Source organism: Triturus cristatus, chromosome 3_1 (assembly GCF_964204655.1).
Source record: "Triturus cristatus chromosome 3_1, aTriCri1.1, whole genome shotgun sequence".
Lineage (NCBI taxonomy): Eukaryota > Metazoa > Chordata > Amphibia > Caudata > Salamandridae > Triturus > Triturus cristatus.
The window spans coordinates 1,020,658,301-1,020,679,456 of NC_140583.1; positions in this window are offsets into that span (position 1 = coordinate 1,020,658,301).

Below are 21,156 nucleotides of genomic sequence, written 5' to 3' on the forward strand. Positions count from 1 at the left end.
GTAGTATCTTTGTTGAATTTAATCTTGGCATTTATAAGATCTGCAAGGCATTCTTTTGATTTAGAAGTGTAATATGAATGCTCCAATTTCTTTATCTTAGAAAGGAGTTCAACATTCAATAACCCACCTACCTTTTGCTTATTAGACATGTATCTGATGATAAAATTACGTGCAGAAGCATTTGAAAGCATCTCAGACTGTATGAAAGGGAATATTGTCGGTGTTATTAATTAGAAAAGATTCATGGAAAAAGGATATAAAGAAAGCAATAAAATTAGGGTCTAAATGCAGGGAGTTGTTGAAACGCCATCTTCTGGGATATGCAGATTGAGGTAAAGTATCTAGCAGCATTGAGGCAGGGACATGATCAGAGATGAGTATTAACCCTGGGCGTAGTTTGCGTAGTAGCGCTACGCATAGATACGCGAAGTGCACTTCGCACTACGCGAGATACGCGTAGCACTACGTGAACTGCAAAGTATGCTGTTCGCGATGATTGCACAGTGCCGGATGCTTGTCCGCACTGTGCAATCATTGCAAACGGCATCTTGCACAGTGCAAGCGGTCGTTTTCTGCCGCTCGAGTAGATTTTTACTCGAGCAGCAGCTTTCTCAACGCGGACTGGTAGTTTCTCATCGCGAGTGGTCGCGAGCATACCCGACCACTCGCAATGAGAAACCTGACCTCCCCGCATTGAGAATCTCGCCGGGAGGTTTATTTTCTACGCTTGTGATCGGCAACTTGATGTTGCTGATCGCTAACGAGGAAAAAGTCTCACCGGGATGTCATTTTGCTCGCTCGCGGTCGCCAACTTGACGTTGAGGACCGCGAGCGAGCAAAAAATGCCAACTACGCTACACTACGCGATTTTGCACAAACGACGCAAACTTCGCGAGCTTGGCATAATTGTCCGCCCAGGGTTAATGAGTATGGGACCTACATCCGCTGAAAGCAAAGACTGGGAAACATTGTGTGAGACAAAGATGTAATCAATTCTTGACTGGGTCTGGTGAGGTAAAGAATAGAAGGTATATTCCTGCGATGCCGGATTGCATAATCTCCATGCGTCTGTTAGGTTTCATTGCTTTACAGTTTGTATGAAGGCTTTGTGTGCTTTCTTTGGTATGAAGGCGGCCTTGGATTTTCAGTCGAGGAAAGGATCAACTATCTGGTTGCATTCACCAGCAAGAATAACATTATTTGCAGGATTCTGTGTGATCAGTCGGGAGATTTGGGACCAAAAGGAAGCCTCTCCATTGGTGGGGGTGTACACATTGAATAAAGAAATCGGAGCTCCCCCAATCATTCGATTGGTAAACAACCATCTACCTTCGTCATCCGCATCCTGTGAAAGAAGCTTGGCATGCAATGCTTTATGACACAAAGTTATGACTCCATTTCTTTTGCCATCACCAGGTGAGAAGACTTCAGCAACCCAATTTTTCTTAAGTTTTAAAGAGTCAGCTTTCGTTAGATGCGTTTTTTGCAACAAAACAATACTAGCGTCTAATTTAGATAAGTATGATAGTACTCGTTGTCTCTTGATGGGGGAGTTTAATCCTTTAACATTCCACGTAACAACTTTTAAAGCCATAAAATAAAAAAACTAAATAAATGATGGAATGAATCAGCCTTAATGCAAATATTGTTGAGGGGAACATGTAATACAAAAATGTATGCAACGACATTAAAACTCAAAAGATTAAGATGAGGAAAAAGAGAAGAAAGAGAAATACAACATAGGTAATGAAGATCAAAGAAGTAAAAGGGGATAGAGAAAGGAAACAATGACGATTACAAAAAGGTAGAGTTAATATGGAAAGTACTAAAGGAAAAAAGAGTATTATACCTACAAATATTCCAAGACATATGAACGGTGGGGGGGATGAGGCCACATGGAACAATGACACGTCCAGACTCCATGAGGGAAGGTAGGGAGGACCGCAGAACAAACGACAGGTACAACAGATAAATCATACGACAAGGAGACGTAACCTGTAAGGGGAGAAAAGAGGTTACTATCATTCAATGGCACTTAATAAACGGTAACATCAGCTATAGTTATACAAAGAAGATTCCTTGAATTAGTTAACAAGTGTTGAAACATAAGGTGTAACAGAACCATCTGCTTATTATGCGATGAGGAAGTGTCCATAGTTTCTGCGTTAAATGAGTTAAGAAAACTTTTCAGTCTTATAGGATCCTCATAAGTAGTAGTCTTATTATTATAAGTCACTTTAGATAGGCTTGGGTGAAAGAGGGCAAAGCTTGTGCCAATAGAACAGAGGTGAGGTCTCATCACCAGGAACTCCTTGCATCTGTCAGAAGTAGTCTTTGCATAATCTTGTGAGAAGATCGAAGAGTTACCTGACCATGAATAATAGACCTGACAGCTGACAGGACCTTGAGCAAGTCGGTATATTCCAGAAAGTAAAAGAAAACCCCTCTCGGTTTTCTTATATTGGAATAAGTTGTGGCAGATGCAGGATTATGGGCAAGTTGAATGTTCAGGAGAGTAGCTGCTGGTAAATTAAGGACTTTTGGAAGGAAAGAATTTAAGAAGCTGATAGAGACCGAGCCCTCTGGCAACCCACATATATGAAGATTATTTTGTCTATTTCTATTTTCAAGATTTTTGACCTGTTTCTGGAGTGACATCACTTGAATTAGAAGAGCTTCTACTTTAATGCTTGATGAACCCAGAGATTCAATGTTCTGTGACCATTTTTCAGTCTTCCTTCTAGCCTCTTCACTGTCTTGTTATTGTGCCTGTCTTGTTATTGTACCTGTGCCTGTGTTTAACTTTGATGTTTTTCTGCCTTTCTGTGCATGTTGCTCTCTGTGCCCTTTTCCCACTGCTGCTGCCCCTGCAGCCCCTCCCTCCCACCAGTTCCCACTCCCACCTCCCAGCTGCACTTCCCTACCCCCTTCCTTACTTAAAGGCCGCACCAAAGGCACACCAATGGCAAGCCCTTCTGTGCCCGTATGTGACTCGACCGTGGCCAGCGACAGGAACCCTGGATCTGTGACCTCCCACTGATACAACTCTGCTGCCCTCCAAGCACTCAACCTAGGAAGGAACACCAACTGCCAGCGGTCAATGCAGTACACCACCCACAGCCAGTTCTCCTGCCACTACTGTTGCGAATCCTTCATCTCCGACCACACCCCATGGCCCTCACACCGAACGCCAACACCTCCGAAGCCCTGAGGTGTATCCTCCTCAACGTGCGCTCCCTGCACAAACACACTGTAGAGATCTGGGACCTCCTTGACACCCTCTTGACAGACGTCGCCTTCTTTACAGAAACCTGTACCAACGCATCCTCCGCCCCCGACATCGGCACCGCCATCCCCGACAGATACAAGATCCAGAGGAAGGACTGCCCCACCCGCCCAGTAGGATGACTCGCCATCATTCACAAGAGCTCCCTCTGACTCTCCACCTTCACCACCAAACACCTTCACTTCCAGATCCAGACCAGCCCTAGAACCACACTCCACAGCACCCTTGCTTACAGACCCCTGGACTCCATGCTTCGTTCACTACTACCGTCGCCAACCTCATCACACACCACGCCATCACCTCCATGGACTACATACTCGTTGGAGACCTGAACTTCCACCTCGACAACCCCAGCAACCCCAACTCCACCACCATCCTGGACAACCTCGCCAACATTAGACTAAAACAGCTGATCACACCGCCCACCCACAAGGCAGGACCCCATCGTCGCAGGAGGTATCCACTTCAGCCACACCACGCAACTCCCATAGACAGACCACCACTGTGTACACTTCCACATCGACAAACCACCCACTCCACCCAAACCTGCACTGCGCCCTCCACGAAGGAACTGTAGCAAAGTCACTGAGGAACAACTCAACTCCACCCTCAACCGCGACTCCCCCACCACCTCGACCGACACCAACTTCGCAGCCAAAGCACTTCACATATGATCTCCAACTGCTCAGACAAGCTTGCACCCCTACGCAACCCTGGCAGACAGCGCCCCAGGAAAGCCACCTGGTTCACCACCTGCCTCCAAGAATCCAGATGCACCTGCAGACGTCTCGAGAAGAACTGGAGAAACAGCAAAACGTCAAGAAGATTGCGCCACCTACAAAAACGCCATGATGGAATACCACCAATGCATCAGATCCACCAAAAGGACCTTCATTCAAAACAAGATCCTCGCCAATGCTTGCAACTGCAAGCAACTCTTCAGCGTCATCCAGGAATTTACCAAGCCCCCCAGCAAAACTACGGACATCACTCCTTCCCAGGCTCTCTGCAACAAGCTCGTACTTCCATCTAAAAATCAAGGGACTCTGCGACAACTTCAATGACCAGTCACCCAATTCCGAAACCACTTCCTTCTCCAGCAACGCCATGCAGCCCACCATCTCCTCCTGGACCCCATTCACCACCGAAGACACCACTTCGACCATGAAAGGCCTCCACTCAGGAGCCCCCAAGGACCCCTTCCCCTGCACATTTTTCACAGTGCTGCTATCGCCATCGCTCCCAAACTATGACGCACCATCAACCCCACCTTCAAGACCAGCGTCTTTCCCGATGACTGGAAATGTGCAGAAGTCAGATCCCTGTTTAAGAAGCCCTCAGCAGACCCCACCAACCTCAAGAACTACTGAACCATCTTCCTCCTTCCCTTCGTGGCCAAAGTCACCGAGAAGACCTAACCAAATTAATCAAAAAAAACTCCATCCAAGACCCCTCCCAATCCGGATTCCGCAGCAACCACAGCACCGAGACTGCTCTACTCGCTGCCACAGATGACATCCGCACCCTCCCCGACCAAGGCCACATCACAGCCCTGATCCTACTCCTCCTCTCTGCAGTGTTCGACACTGTTTCCCTCCACACACTCACTGCCAGACTCTACGATGTCGGCATACAAGGAACCGCCCTCAACTGGATCCACTCGTTTCTCACCGTCAGAACCCAAAGAATCAGACTGCCACCTTTCCTCTCGGAATCCACGGAAATCAACTGCGGAGTGCCCCAAGGATCATCGCTCAGCCCCACGCTCTTCAAAATCTACATGGCCCCCCTCGCTGCCATCGTCAGACAGCACGGACTCAGCATAGTATGCTACGCCGACAACACCCAGCTCATCCTCTCCCTCACCAAGGACCCAATCACCACCAGACTCAACTTCCAGGTAGGAATGAAGGACGTCGTATCCTGGATGAGCAGAAACTCCCTAATGGTCAACTCGGAGAAGACAGAAGTCCTCGTCCTCGGACCCTCCCCCTCAGCATGGGTCAACACCTAGTGGCTCACCGCCCTCAGCAGCCGGCCCACCACCATGAACAACACCCAAAACCTCTGCATCGTACTTTACTCCTCCCTCTCCATGACCCGACAGGTCAACGCTGTCGCCTCCAGCTGCTTCAATACCCTCCGAATCCTTCGAAAGACCTTCAAGTGGATCCCCCCCGAATCAAGGAAGGCTGTCACCCACGCACTCATAACCAGCAGACTGGTCTACAGAAACACTCTCTACGCTGGGATCAACAAGTCACTGCTCCGCAAGCTCCAGACCATACAGAACAACGCAGCCAGACTCGTCCTCGGCATCCCTCGACACGAACACACCACCCTACACCACACCTATGGAAACTCCACTGGCTCCCCGTTGAGAAGAGAGTCACTTTCAAGACACTTACCCACGCCTACAAATGCCTCCACAACACCGGACCCCGATAGCTGAACAAGAGAATCTCCTTTCACGTACTCAAGAGAAACCTCCGATCAGCCGACCTCTCCTTTGCCGAAATCCCACGCATCCGCAGATCCAGAAGAGGTGGAAGAACCTTCTCCTACATCGTGGCCAAGACCTGGAATGAGCTCCCGATCGACATCAGATGAGCCCCCTCCCTGAACATCTTCAGGAAGAACTCAAGACTTGGCTCTTTGACTGAACGGAGCTGCTTACCCCCAGCTCCTTGAGACCCTCACTGGTTAGTAGCGTGCTTACAATTCCCCTGATTGATTGATTGGTAATTTTTTCTTCTAGTCGTGACCACCTGTCTGTTAGAATTTGTAATTTAGAGTTTGTCTCTTCTACAAATGGGCATAGAGCTCAAATTTCTTCTAGTTAAAGGCCAATAGAGACCAGTGGGCAGATTTACAACTTCTGGCGCATCTCTGCAAATCAGCAGGGATGCGCCAGAACAGATGCATCACGCAATCCCCCCCTTGCGCCACCACAGATGCCTCGCATTTACAATGCGGCCCACCATGGTGCAAGGAGGGGCAGATGCGTGAAGCATCTTGTGGCGTACGGGCGGCGCATTGCTGGAGTCGCGTCGCAAGCACGATGCAACTCCTGCAATGCACAGGGGCAGCCCATACTTAACGTGGTGGGTCACTCCTTACATCTGCTTCAAGCAGGCATAAGGATTTGACGCAGCAGTGTCGTAAAACTGACTCAGTGAAATCTTGTAGATTTCACTGCGTCAGTTTTACAGGGCTTTCCTGCAAGGGAACGCCCACCCTGTGACAGAACGCCCATATGAAACCTGAAGCAGGTTTCATGTGGCGCAGGGCTTTACAACGTGACGCATCTGCCTAGATGCGTCACCTTGTAAATAAGTTGCAATGTGGGGCTTGGTTTACGCCGCCGCTGCGTCACAAAAGTGATGCAACAGCGGCGTAAAAGTGTCACAAGGGGCTTGTAAATCTGCCCCCAACTGTTGAGGAGGAGAAGGAGAGTCATTCTTCAGATGTTTGTTTTACGCCTTGTTGGTACCAGAGGGTACGTTGATAGCCGGTGACAGGGTGTCCTTAGGCGGCGAATTTATTGAGTCTTCCATTGAGAGACAGTGTGAACGAAAGCTTGAGCGTGTTCAAAGTTTATGCGTTGAGGTCGTCAACTGAGATTGAACTTTAATTAGTTGCCCATACACAAAAGCAGTGAGAGTGAAAGTACAGCTGTTTCAGTAAAGAGGGCTCTTTAAAGCTGACTTAAAACCTGATGTGCTGAAATTACACACCAAAATGCCACAAACGAGTATATGATTCCAGGAAAGGCAATGTCACACTTGTTATGTGGAGGGGCAGATAACGTGTATTCAAAATATACAACCTCTATAAGACTATTGCTATTGGATGCTTCATAAGTTATGATGATAATGCAATTATGTCCTACTAGGTCAAATTTCTCAACTTAAAAGAGAAGAAAAGCCAATGGTGACTATGAAAAGCATGCCAAATAAGTAAATTAAGAAAGAAAAGAAAAGAGCCTGTGTGTTGTCACCCTCCCGTCTCGAGTTTAAAATGGCAGTGGCCCTGATAAGAGAACTGCAGCGGTACACAAGAGGGGGTGAGCAGGGCTGTTTCTACAATTATGGACTTATTTTTGCAGTAAAAGCCGAGAATCCTTCATTTGCCAGTCTTTGAGAAGTCTCCTGTTACATTAGCGCATGACCTGTTCTCTCGTCATGGATTTAGGATGGCGGACGTTGTGGTGATGGAGCCGCTCAGATGCTCTTTGACTGAGAATTACCGCTTGTATGGTGTCACGCTGCAAGACACTCACTGTATCTCGGACTCCTCCTCTAGCGAAGCCTGTATGACCATTTCGGGGTGCTTACAGGAACTTGGTGAGTCGCCAGGACCGCCACAATTGCAGCCGTTCTGAGTCAGGGAAACGCCGCCATCTTTCTTGGGCGCTAGACACGCCCCCATCTCTCTTCACCTTATTGTGTGTGCTTGCATGAGTGCAGTGCCTCGCTATGGTGCTATAACCAGATAGAACGATATTCCTGTTCCATCCTAAACAGTTGTTTTATGATATATTTGTAGCCTTGAACCACCCCATGCCTGCTCGCCAACGTAGGGCTAAACATGTGTTGGCCATTGAACTGTCCAGCATCCCTTGACGTCTCTCATCTGTAAATAAGGGCCTGGACAAAAAAAACTTAACTAATAAATATCTACTAATGAACTAAGGAGCTGTGCTTTTTGTGAATTAGATACCAGAACAATTAATTGAAGAATTATGCTTTTATACATTAGATGCAAACCCAAAATCATGTGCTTGGCAGTTCTTTTATGTCTCATGGAAGTTGTGTGATGTTGTGCAATCTTTAGTGTCTATTAACACCCTTAGTAAGCCTTGAACTGCTAACCTAGTTACTCTGTGTGAGGAACCAGTCAAGATCAAGGGGATTTAAGCGAACAAGTAACATGATTGCTTAGACCCAGACAGGTCTTGAGGAATGTGTAAGGTCTCTGTACTTGGGGCTCTGTAAACATCGATGGGCTTTAGGGGGGACAGAGAGACAGAGGCTCTACTGATTCATTTGAGCACCTTCAAGTGTCAAACACATCTGAGACAGTTTAAGTAGAGTCAACGGGAAGAAACAGATGTTGCACGACTTTCTATGGTTGCACGTTGTACGTTAGCTGGCAATAATGTTTCCTGGTTCCGGTTCCCTTATGAAACAAACAAAGTCTACCTGTCCAGGTTGCTTGGTACTTCTTGTCCAAGTCCCTGTTTGGAGAGACCTTTTATGATTCCTCTATACTCGCCAATCCTGGAGTAGGGATTCCTGCTATGACCTAGGACTTGTCATTTGTTCCTTCTGTGGAATATCAGGCTAGAATATTGGTTTATATTCTCGGCTTGTACATTGTTGAAATCATTCTCCTCATCTTGTCTCATGACTAATATGATTATTCATATTGAACACCATAGAGTACCCTTTTGGCTGTATCTGTTACAATGTCAACATATCTGACACTCTGACAAAAGCCTCTGTTAGTCTTCGAATACACCCTGAGGAAGTTATTTACACCAAGGCCTAGGGAGACAGGTTGAGCCTAGTTTGAGTTTCTCCAATCCTACCTCTACCCCCATTTTACCCTGGGGAAATTACAACACACCAGCAGCACATTTCCTGGCTTACGTAGATTCCGAAGAGAAGAGTATTGGTGAAGTTATGTCTGAACCCCCAAACAAATCCAGGACACAATGTGTCCCTTACTCTGCACGCATGCTTATTTCTCGTAAGTTCTTATTTGAGTTTTTTGTCTGTTTGGGTCCCCTTGTGTTGGTCTTGCTAGGGATGCTGTCATACCTTGTTCCACCCTTGATGAATTTGTTGTTTATTCTACCTGTCTCCCTGAACATGTAAAGCGCTCTGAAACCCACAAGAGTCATGTTTGTGCTATATAAAACTTTATACATAAATACATCTGTACCACTTTGAGAATCTTGATACCTTGGGAGTCATAAAAAAAGGGTGTACTTGGTGCTCAGTTTTCACAGGTCACCTTCTCTTCCTTGCCCAAAGGCAACTTCACACCCTTCAGTGCTAGTATCTAACTGTCATAGCAACACACCTCACATCCTGACACCAACAGTCGTCATTGCACTCCACCCTGTCAGCATCCCACAGACATCACTGTATCTGTCACTGGTGGCAGTAGTCACCATTGTTCTGCTCAAGTCCAGTTGTCGACAGTAACCTTAACACCCCAACCCTGCCAGGATCCAGGGTTCGCCATCACACCCCTCAGATCCAGCAGCACACTGTTAGCATCTCACCCACCAGGATCAGCTGCCAGCAGTTCCAATCCACCCCTCAGCTCTAGTACTGCTAAGCACCATCACACCCTTCCTTGAAGCAATCAGAGTAACTTAATTTAATTTAAATCAAAAACAAGCGTTATTCGATTTTAGCATGAAAAATCATAAAAGCGAACAATAAAAATAAAAACACATCATCACACATAGTATTTTTTAAATGCAATTCATAGCAATATTGACAAATTATCCAATATCTCAGAATTTAGATCCATCAGATCCAATATCTCAGAATTTAGATCCATCAGAAAGTTTCAGTTACATTTACCTATATAATTTTTCTGAGTTTCCCAATACTTTTTAAGAAGGAAGCAATAGCATTTGTAAAACATTCATTTTCTAAAAATTGCACAAATAAAAACGCTGATCTACATTGTAACCTTCCCCCTAATTAAAATTGGATGGATCCATCTCCTTCTTTGCATTTTATAAAATTTGCTAAATAAAGCCATATGAGTTGTCAATTGCTGGGGCTGTTTATCACATGTGCAGCTACATAGCTTATTCAACCAGTTATTTGTTTCTGGGTAGCTTATCAGGCGATGGAAAATCCCAAATCTAAAACAAGTCAGTACAAATCTGTTGTAACCACTTAAAGTGTACTTTACATATGGCTGTATTGTATAAGTGGTTAATGTCAATTGATGCGATTGTACCAACGGTTTAATTGCTTCAAGAGTGAATCTATTTGCCTCCAGGTGCGTCATACAAATTCTTTTAAATTTTCTTTCCTAGAAAGAGTAGTTATGGAACCTGGAGAGTCATAGTACTCAGGGTGACCGAGAGTACATAATTTTTTAATGTATTTTAACCAAGGGACCTTGGTACCCTGGTCCAGCTTCATACTGTGGCTAATAATATCATGGTTGAAACCTGTTTTAGGGAAAATCCAAACCCTGTGCCACAGGAGAGCAGGTCGAGCTTTAACCCCTTCAGCACGGCGCGGATTACCGCGCTGTGCTGAAGGGTTCGTGCGCGGGTGGGGCCATGATGGAGCGGTTCCGTCATCCGCACAGCGCAACCGATGCGCATGACGGAACCGCTCCGTCATGCGCATCGAAAGGGTTAATAATATCAGCATATATGGAATACCCAATTCAGTGTGGCAGTGATAAGTGGAAATGCTACAAGGGACGAGCAAAATACATTTTTAAAAGGCATTTTCAACCTGCTGAATAGATTGGGTATCTCAGAAACCCCACACACCAGCACCATAAATAGCTGTACTGGCACATTTCGCCTGGTAAATTTGCCAGAGCATTGCTGGTGGTCTTCTGCCCAATTTCCTTGAGAAATTGGCCAATGCTGCTGTTTTTTTCATAAAAACTAAGCTCCTGTTTTTGACCGCCTGATACCATATCCCCTTATCTTCGAATAAAATACCTAAGTAGGGAAATATCTTTGTGGCTTCCACCTCATTATTACCAATAAACGTGCTCCTACATTTTGAGCTACCCTTCCCGCACTTCATTATAAACGTTTTTGATGCATTAAGTCTCAGGCCTAACTTATTCATGTATTCAGTGTAGCTAGTAAGCGCCTTTTGGAGTCCCAGTTGTGTGCGGGTCATCAGCACTGCATCGTCCGCATACAGAAGGGTGGTTATAGGGCGGTTGTTTATTTGTGGCGTATCCTAGCACTTCTCCACCATCACTTGTTCCAATCCATTTGTGTACAATGTAAACAAAAACTGTGCCAGGACACAGCCAAGTCTAACCTCCCTTTCCATGCTGAATGGTGCAGTGCATGCCCCCTTGGTTCCATAACAAACCCTTGCTGTAGCACAACTTTATAGCTGCCTAAAATCTGGATCAATGAAGCCTCTACCCCCATGTTCGTTAAAACGTCCCAGAGTTTATCGTGTATTACACAGTCGAATTCGGCTGTGAGATCAACGAATGCGAGATAGAGTCTACCTTTTTTGGTCAGCGTATATTTCCCTAACAAAATGTTGAGATTAATGCCTTGCTCCACTGTGCCTAACCCCTGTCTAAAACCAAACTGTACATCTGATAGGATGTTTTTATTTTCTGCCCAATCCTGAAGCCGATTTAGGACGATCCGCCCTGCTACCTTTACCAAGGAATCCAATAAGGATATTGGACGGTAACAAGCTGGATTCTGTTGGTCGCCCTTTTTAAATATGGGCACTATTATTGACTCCGACCAGGTCTGAATGAATCCGGTCTAGCAACATGCATACAGTTCTTGCGTTAGTAAAGGGCCCCATAGGGGCGAATTTTATTTAAAAAGTTCTATTGGCATGCCGTCTGGGCCGGGAGCCTTGTCGTCCTTACTTGCATTAATTGTGCTAATAACTTTGTCAATAGTAAAATGGAGATCTATGGGAGATTTTCTATGGGCGATAGTTCCCAATTATCTACAATTAGGATACATGCTAATATCGCCCGAATCCTGATTATAAACTTTAGAGAAGAAATACACCCAATGTCTTTCGTCTATAGCGATCTCTCTAATTGTTTATTTTTGATCTGCAAAAAAAGAAGCATTGACCACTTGCCAAAATGCTGCACTATCTTTATTCATCGAGGCTTCGTGCAATTTATCCCACACATTTTCTTTTAGTTCCCTTTTACGTTCTTTTAGTGCCTGGTTGTATTCCCTTCTACACTCCCTTATTTCATCTATATCACTTCCTGATTTGTGGAGGGTATGCTTTAATTTAGTATACGCTTTGGTGCATTTTATATAAAACCATCCCTGGCTAAGGGTTCGCTCTCCTTTGATCTCAACCCTCAAAGCATTTTGTATTTCGCTTTTAAGGTGAGCATAGGCTCAAGGATATCGGCGTGGGGAATTGTCTCATCCAAACAGATTAAAAATGAGTTGTTCCACTTGGTCACAATTTTCTTAACAAACTCTATCAGTTCGATCCTAGACCACCGCAAAGAAAAGTCATTTGCTCTTCCTAAAGCTATGTTCTGGGCCCAAAGTACTTGGCTACATTGAGTATTTCGCTTAATATTGGGGAGACTTAGGCTTTGGCTCAATGGGAAATGGTCACTCATAGCGTTTTTGTGAGTTTTATAATTTATAAGATATGAAGGATATCGATTCGGTAAAATTATATATAGTCAATGATTGAATTAAAACCTCTCCCATTGAACGTCTGATCAAAGTGGACTGGAGGGGAACAGAAGCTATTGGCGAAGCCCATATCAAATGAAAATAAAATCTAATTTAAAAAATCCCCAAGGATTGAGAGGGGAAAATGGGGATAAACATCATTTTCATCAGATAATAGTCCACAGCTTCCTTCAACTCTTAATGGACATAGACCAATATTAAAATCTCCACCCAGACAGTAATCACCTCTTTCTCCCTTTCACTCTGTAGTTTATTCAAATCACTAACAAGTTTTCACAAAATTCTCTTTATCTGGTCCCTCAGTGCATTGTAGGAACAATTTACCAGGGCCAGATTGTGGTGTTTATCTAATTGAATGTTCATGATTTGATAGCAGCTTTCTAATATCAGCATAGTTATCTTGATTACATTGACCTGGTTGGAGACATAAGTACATAGGCCCCCTTAGCGGTGTGGTATGTCTAAAAGCCATTAATATGAATGCCCTCTATCACCCAAGTTTCTTGAAAGCAAAGAATTTTAAACTTTCCGATAAACTCATGCCATACTGGGTTTATCAGCTCGGTGCGCAAGCTATATTCCAAAATAATACTCTCAAATTTTCATTCTGTTCTAGAGAAGACTCTAACCTATCTGGGTATTCTGAGATCATGGGTGGTAATACTTGTGTTTTATTCATCGCACTGGCATGTTTGTTCCCCCATGTAGGTGATAGAATAAAAGGACTAATCAATGTAGATTTAATTCCTGAAGGCACAGCTCCACTGTCAATAGTTAACCCATTGACCCCACCGGACGCTTCATTCCACTTATAAACAGGAGTATCTAAAGCGGGATAAATAATATCTTACCCACTGGACCTATCTCTTACATCTTCAATATTAAGTCAATCTATCTCCTCTAGTGTGGGTAAGGACTCAAACCGGTTGGATGCCTCAACGGTATATATATGTTTACCTGTTTCAAACACATCCATACTATTGTCTCTTAACCCCATGTTAGGAGGTGCCTGCTAAAAATAGCCCAAAGGTAGGACATTAATACCAACCTCAGTTATAATCTTGTTACCCGCTCTCCAGAAAATACTTTCCTCTAGTTGTGGGGTTTTGAACGTTAGTACCACACAATCATCGTGTAGAATTTTCCTATCTCTCCCCAACCAGACGATTCTTCTTGCCATTTTAAATTAGTTAAATGAAACATCAGTTTGCTCTGTTTTAGCCCCCAGCCAATGTAAGGTCTTATTTTGTAACGAAACCCAAGGTTCATTTTCCTTCATCCTCAATCTCGGAACATTAGCCAGGATTACTGTATAGGTTGTAGTGGCTGGTGGTAGGTCCAGATGATTTAAAATTTCTGGGATATTAAATTGAGGGGAAGGGGTAAATAAGTCTTTAAATATTGGCTGAAGAAAATTGCCCTCTAGGACATTACCACCTATCCTCTCCTGTACTAAATTTGGAAGGGTTTTGAGGGATCTGCTAAGGGCCGTATGGGTTCCCTTATATGAAGCCCATTCCCCTGAGTCCCCAGGCTTTCGCTAACTAATGTTAAAGAGACCTGAGAATTACAATTATCTGTTCTTGTGACACTGTTTAGACCTCCTAAGGTCTTTTGATTATATGGTTTGCCAGTCTGATTATTAATACTCTGAACTACCTGGACATTGTTCAGTCTGTCTTCAATCTTAGTCACTCTGTCAGTTAGGCTACTTAATGTCTCTCTCAAATATGTTCCTAGATCTACAATAAGTGTGAGTAAATTCCCAAGATCACTAGAGGGAGCAGAAAACTTCTTATCAGGGCAAGACACTGCCTTTTGTTCTGTACTGGGCAGAGTTTTAGCACGTTTTAACATTTTTTCCGAGGCTTTGCTATTGAGGACCTGGGTTCCTTAGGGGTTATCTGGCTTTCACAAACGACAATCTCTGGGCTTCATATTTTCTCTTGGTTTCTAGGGCATTTAGATGGAGGTTGAGTTTCCGACTCCTGATCGCTAACTGATATGTAATCAGAAATGTTTTGAATACACCCATTTTGAGAAGGTAACCCCCCCAGAGATCCCCCGGCATAACCTCAGTCTCTTTTTCCTTAGCTAGTGCCCCAACACTGTCCAAATTCAAAGTTTCTTCTACCATGATGATATTATTTTCGATGGCCCCCATTGCCCCAGTCATATAATTCAATAGTGATAAGCGAGCCAAACACTTAGAGGATGGCAGTGGAGGAGGCTGGATGGCTGGCGCCTTTCTTTTCACCCATCCTGCAACCTGTACAGGAAAATAAACTTCACTGGCAGTATGTCATTCGCGGGTTCACTATGGTAGTTCTTCAGTCCCCGGGACAATAAAATAAATATATGAAAAGTAAATTTCCAGAACTTACTTGTCCAATCCAGCACCACACCCAATTGGATCCTGCGTTCAGTAGTTGGTATGGCCACGGTATAAATTGGTCTTGGTCAGTTCAGCCGCACTGTTCTGCCACACTACTTGGCCCCCTCAAGTCCACCTACCAAACTTATCAGTACAATCTGACCGTAGAGCCAGCCCAGCCTCTTCTGGACTCTGATGGGCTAAGACGTGCCCGTCTTCGCTTGGGCCGAGCCCGGGCACGCCCCGCATGCGTCCCGCGGTGCAGGACCTCCGTCTGCCTTTTGAAGCTGGCAGGGACTGTGGCAAAAGTGCTGCATGCTGGAAAGCAGGGTCTGATCACAAACGTGCAAAGTGCTCTCCTTCCTGCACTGCGGAACCTCCGTTAGCCTTTTGAAGCTGGCAGGAACCGTCGCAAAAGTGCTGCGTGCTGGAAACCAGGGTCCAATCACAAGCGTGAAAAGTGCTTTCCTTCACTGTAACAATCAAACTACATACCTCAAGTAGCTTAGTCATTGTGCAACCCTAGTATCAATCAACATAGTAATAATGCAAGTTTTTTCCTCTGATCTATTAGCAAAATATTGGATGTCAAAGAAAGATACAGCACTTCTAAAATAAATGAAAAAAGTTCAGAAGGCTGTTTAACTTAGGCATCTCTCATTTTATCATAGTTTCCAGAAGGACACCGAGGGGATATTATTTACTAGAAAATGTTGGAGCACTGTTACTCCAAATTTGGCAACGCCACACTGTGACATTTTCAAAATGCAGGGATGCACCGTTTTTACTAAAATATGGCTCACCCCTTCGTTTCCCCTTGTGCTGGCACTAGTAAAGCTGTCTATCGCCAGCGCAGGCCCACTTGCGCCATGTTACAAGGGAGACTGTGCTGCAGGGGCGATTGTTTATGTACAGGAAGGGATACTATCCTGCACATAAACAATCAATATTGGCAATTTACTCTTTGTATGTGTGCTGCAAAATGCAGCACACATAGAAAGAGCAAAAAACGAGAAGAACTTAATAATTTCTCCTTGTATCACCATTCTAAGACCAGGTATTACTTGGCCTTAGTTTCTAGCGCTGCTTCAGCCATGTAAATCTGGTGCAGCATCAAAAAGCAATGGGTGTTGTGGTGCTTCTCCCACTGCAACACCCATTGCCCGCCCCTTTGCTGCAGCAGACTGCAGTGGAAAGGGACATCTTTACAAGGTGGCGTTAAGCCAAGTTTAGTGACTTAGCGCCACCTTGTAAATATGGGGGATGGCACAATGCCACCCGAGCGTCAGAAAAAGTGCTGCTAGGGTCTGTTAAATATGCCCCAGAGTGTTACTGGGGCTTCTAAAGCACTAACACTCAACAATCAACAAACAACAGGCTCCCCTACAACCCTTACGCCACATTTATACATTTCAACATAGGGGTGCAGATCTACAAGAAAGTGCCGCAGCACGGCACCTCAAGCCCTTTGACTGCGCCACTTTCAAAGCACAGGATTGCGACATATTTACAATAATAAGTCGCATTCCTATTCTCTCCCCTGCACGGGTGCACAAACTGCTGCCATGTGCCGGCCCAGACACCCTTGCATCATGGTGCAAGGATGCCTGTGTCATGTGGAGATTGTTTTTGTGCAGGAAGGGGCACCTTCCTGCACAAAAACAATCACTACAGGCATTTTCCTCTTTCAATGCATGCTGTAGAATACAGCACGCATTGAAAGAGGAAAAAACAAGGAGAAATGAAAACATTTCTCCTCGTTGCGCCTCGCTACACCCCTAGGGTGGCGTAGCATTCTATCGTATTTCCAGTTTTACAATTCCTCGTAAATCTGGAAATGTGTCTTGTTCCATGGGTGTAGCGTGGGAACACCCACAGCAACACCCATGGACAGCCCCTTTCACGCAATGAGGGCTGCCCCGGGTCGACGAAGGGGACCCTCCTATGAGGGCGGCCTCCCTTATTGCCACAGGATGGCACAAGAGGCAGCCGCCCAGTGTTTGCGACCCCCTAGGTGTTGCTTGCCCGCATCACTCCCGGGCAGGAGTGGGCTGTGGGTGAGGTATATATACCTCTCCCGCCCACTGGGCGCCCTCTTTTCCTGCTGCCCTGACGCCATTTAGGTCCGGAGACGCTGCTGCATATTGCGGTGAGTGGGCCTCTGTCTCCCCGCTATTCCTGTATGGGACATGATGACCTTACCCCGACTGGCCACAGCCTGGTCACGGAGCAGGTCACAACCCAGGTGGTTTCCCGCATGGTGGCGGCCTCCTCCGGACCTGGATAGAGTTGGCTAGGCCTATGGGGTATGTGAGGCTGGCCGCACCTCTGGTGAGCCTCCTACAGCTCAGTAGGTAGAGCAGAGGATTGCAGGGAACGACTTCCCATGGTCGCTGGGGCAGAGCCAGCGAGGAGACTTGACCATGCCGGGCCGGGTGCGTGGATGCCCATGGGTGCCTCGGTCGCTAGTTCAGAGCCGGCGGAGAGAGATGTCCTTGCCCAAGGGGTTGGGATCATGTGCGTATCCCGGTATGGGATGGGTGCGGGGACGCTGACGGGTGCTTCGAGGCCAGAAATGGGCGCATTAGGGGTCCCACCGTGAGCCGTCCTGGGTTTTGTACATCCTGCCCCTGGATGCCACTCTCCTGGTGTGGTTCAGAGCGCGGAGGGGTTTTTCGACCGCATCTGTAGGCCACCTAGGCAGTCGGTCCCTGACTGCTGAGTGTCGGCTTTGGGGGGCAGGTCCGTCACTCAGCCCCACGTTCTCAGACTGCTGCTGATTTGTCATGATACACTCAAAAAATGTTGCTTTTAAAAAGTAATAACTGGAATGCAATTTAACAAGCAGAGCACTCAGGCGAAGAGAGTTCTGCCTAATGTGCCAGTTCTGGCGCTGTTCAATGTAACATTTGTTGCACTGAGGTAAACGAAAAAGTAATGACGATAGTGTCAAATAATGCATGGCGGAACCATCTTTGGTATGCAACCCATGCCCCTTTTGCTTGTGCGGCCTTTTTTGCACAGTGGGAAGAGCGTCAGTTTCGTAATCTGAAGGTCCTGAGTTCGATTCTCTAGTAGAGCTTTTCTGTGCTCATTTTACATTAGCCCCCGCCTTTTCCCCTCGCGTTTAATCTGATGGCATGCCTTGGCTATCTGTGTCACATGCTGTTCGGTGTCTTCTGGAATAGCCCGCTATGAGCATCTCTGGATCAAGAAGTTATTTCCAGTTGGAAACTGCTGAGCCTGAACGGTTTAATTCGGGGTCCCTCGTATACTCAGTGCACCTTGCCTCCTAGAACAAAGTGTGCATCACTGTGTAATTTGTTTCAGTCATGGCACAGGGTTGGTCCCTCCTTTTTCGTGCTAATAGTGGTACGTTACATATGCACTACCGATTACTTAACTACACGACCACGTGTTGTCTTGAAGGCACCCATTGATGATTTTACATACTGAATATCACTGTTTTCTCTTGTCATGACACATTTTATAGAAACAACGTCATTAGATGTGACTAAATCATGAAACAGATATTAGGTGCGTCTTGGCGTATCAGAGGGCCATGTATATGTAGATAATTATGTATAGAAGTCACAATTAGGGGACTTGCACACGTATGACCAGAGCAGCACATCTATGAGCTCACCCAAGCAGTGATTTGCCTCGGATCGCTGCAGACCACGATTCAAGGTCACGTGCCTCGCCCATGGACCGTTTCTCTTAAAACACAGACTGTCTGCCTCGTCCCCAGCTGGGCATGGGAACACTTTCTGGGCAGTGGTATATCTGTATTGGGTAGGACCAGGGTAAGTGAACACCTGGTAGGGCAGTGGCACGTGAACACGCCGTAAGGCAGTGAGTGGGAATGAACACTGGGTAGGGCAGGGGTAGAGAAAGTTTTGCCTGTTTAGCACCCACAGCTCTTTCACTTTTACAATTGGGCATGCAGGATTGGGGCCTTCACGGGTTAATTGCCCCGACGGGGGGGTGAGTGACATCCAGGCCGCAAGCTTTCTTTCAGATTGTCGGGCTGGCCCACGTGCATAAGGCCGAGTGCCACTTACACCCACTTGGTGTTTCGAGCCCAGTCTTAGTCACCCCGCCTTTCACCCTTTTGCTGGGGTAGCACCCAGGGTGAAAGACGGGCATGCCAGCGGCGGTGGGGACATTTAGAGCATGACACACTGTACTAGTGGATGCCAGTTGTTGTAAGCCCCCTTAGTTCACTGTTCCTCACAGGGGCAAGACCTGGTAATTTAATGTTGGTTTATTGTCTTGGAAAGGAATTATGTTATGAGGCGCGCATGAAAGACAGATGCAATTTAACGGTTGTAAATGTCCATTGTCGGTCACTCAGCTGTTTTCAGTGAATGTCTCGGAGGTCCGCGAAAGATTGTGGCTGGTCTATCATCCCAATGTCCGTCAGTGGTGCCGCTGATAGGAAGATGGGATGCTAGGATGCGCAGTAAAGACAGGAGCGGCAGGAGTAAGTTAAGGTCATAGAGTATCATACAAGTGGGAGAGAGAGACCGAGTTTATGTTGCAAATTAGTACAACACTGTGTTCATAGCCCCCTTCACCAGAGTTGATCAGTTACGGGTTTGTGGACCCTTATCGGAGTACGGTCATGTTGGGGCCACTAGGTAGCAGTGGCCCTCAGTAACTTTCTCCCTGGGCTTCGTGACTTACCTCTACTTGTGACTGCGCGGGAATGTCAGTTGCTTGTTATTTCTTTGACTCAAAGCGTCCGAAAGCAAAGTTGCATGGGACTGGCCCAGAGGCTTCTGTGCTCCACGGTGTGAAGGTATTACCAGAGATTGGCCAACAGGAGGGTGTAGAAGCTGCACCCTAGTCCCGGTGTGAAGCCAATTGTATTCAACGCTAGGGTGATCTGTGATGCCTAATTTGCACATGAGGTACTTTTGATATGCGCCCGGGTACGAGGTTAGTGGGGTATACTGCTGAGTGAGTTGATGCATAATGTGTTATGTTAAGTACAGTTCCTACCAGTAACTACTGGGTTGTGCTAACTGATCTGTAGCACAGTGACCCAATTGACCTAGTGATTGATGTGATCCCTGTGAAGTCATGACGAGGTTTGGTAGCACAGTGTGATATAGGCAGTTGGAACTAAGTTTTTTTTTCGTTTATGGAGGATACGAAGGATAATTTGAATAACCTTGTATGGAGTCTCCTCTTTGGTGTGCCTAGTTTGCTACTGTGGGTGTGCGGTTGGCACATTAAATTTACACTGCCTCTGGGATAAGCGCTAAGGCTCTGCCTAGCTACCTAGGGGGTGGGCAGGCCTTAGATTAAGTGTGTACTCCCTTCTCCTGACTAGTGGTGGGTTCGGCCAGGCTCAGGTGCAGACCTTAGCCAACCAGAAACTCCACTTATAAAATTGGTCGAGAATGCCTAGGAGTTGTTTGCAGTCCATTTGCAACTGCCTCACAGGGCGAATGTTTTAGGCCACATGGCTTGTGAAGGGCTTTTGTGGTGGAGCCTGGTTGAAGATCTAACGTCAGGCATGTGTCTTGTGCTTTCATCGCACTATTAAGTCCCAGTCACAAGCTGATTTTATCAGGGTGAGCGTGCTGGGGGTCAGGGAGCGCCGATGCATCAGAAGCACTAAGCAGCTTTCAGCCAGGTGTGTATGGTTGATATCTGATGAAAGGTGCATCTGTTAGACTAGAGCTGTACTCCGATGTACCGCCTTCGGTGCTTGGAGGTCTGTTGCCATCGCCGTTTCAATGGAAGCCATTGTCTAGCGGGTTGCTCTGGGCAGAGTATTTGCAGGCTTTATTAACATTATCAGCTACCAGTTCAAACGTGCATCTTTCACTAATTTATACAATGCAGATCACAAGAACTAATTCCGAGGCCCCTGCAGTAGGTGTGTAAAAAGGTTGGAGCAACCTGGCAATGGAAATGTGCTACGTGTGGTTGGTAGTTTGTGTCGTTCGGTTTGGACATGAGCACGGCCTGTCCTGTCACAGGTGTCGGCGAAGTTGGTGGCCTGTGCTCCCAGCAGTCCTGTTTGGTGAATGTGGAGTG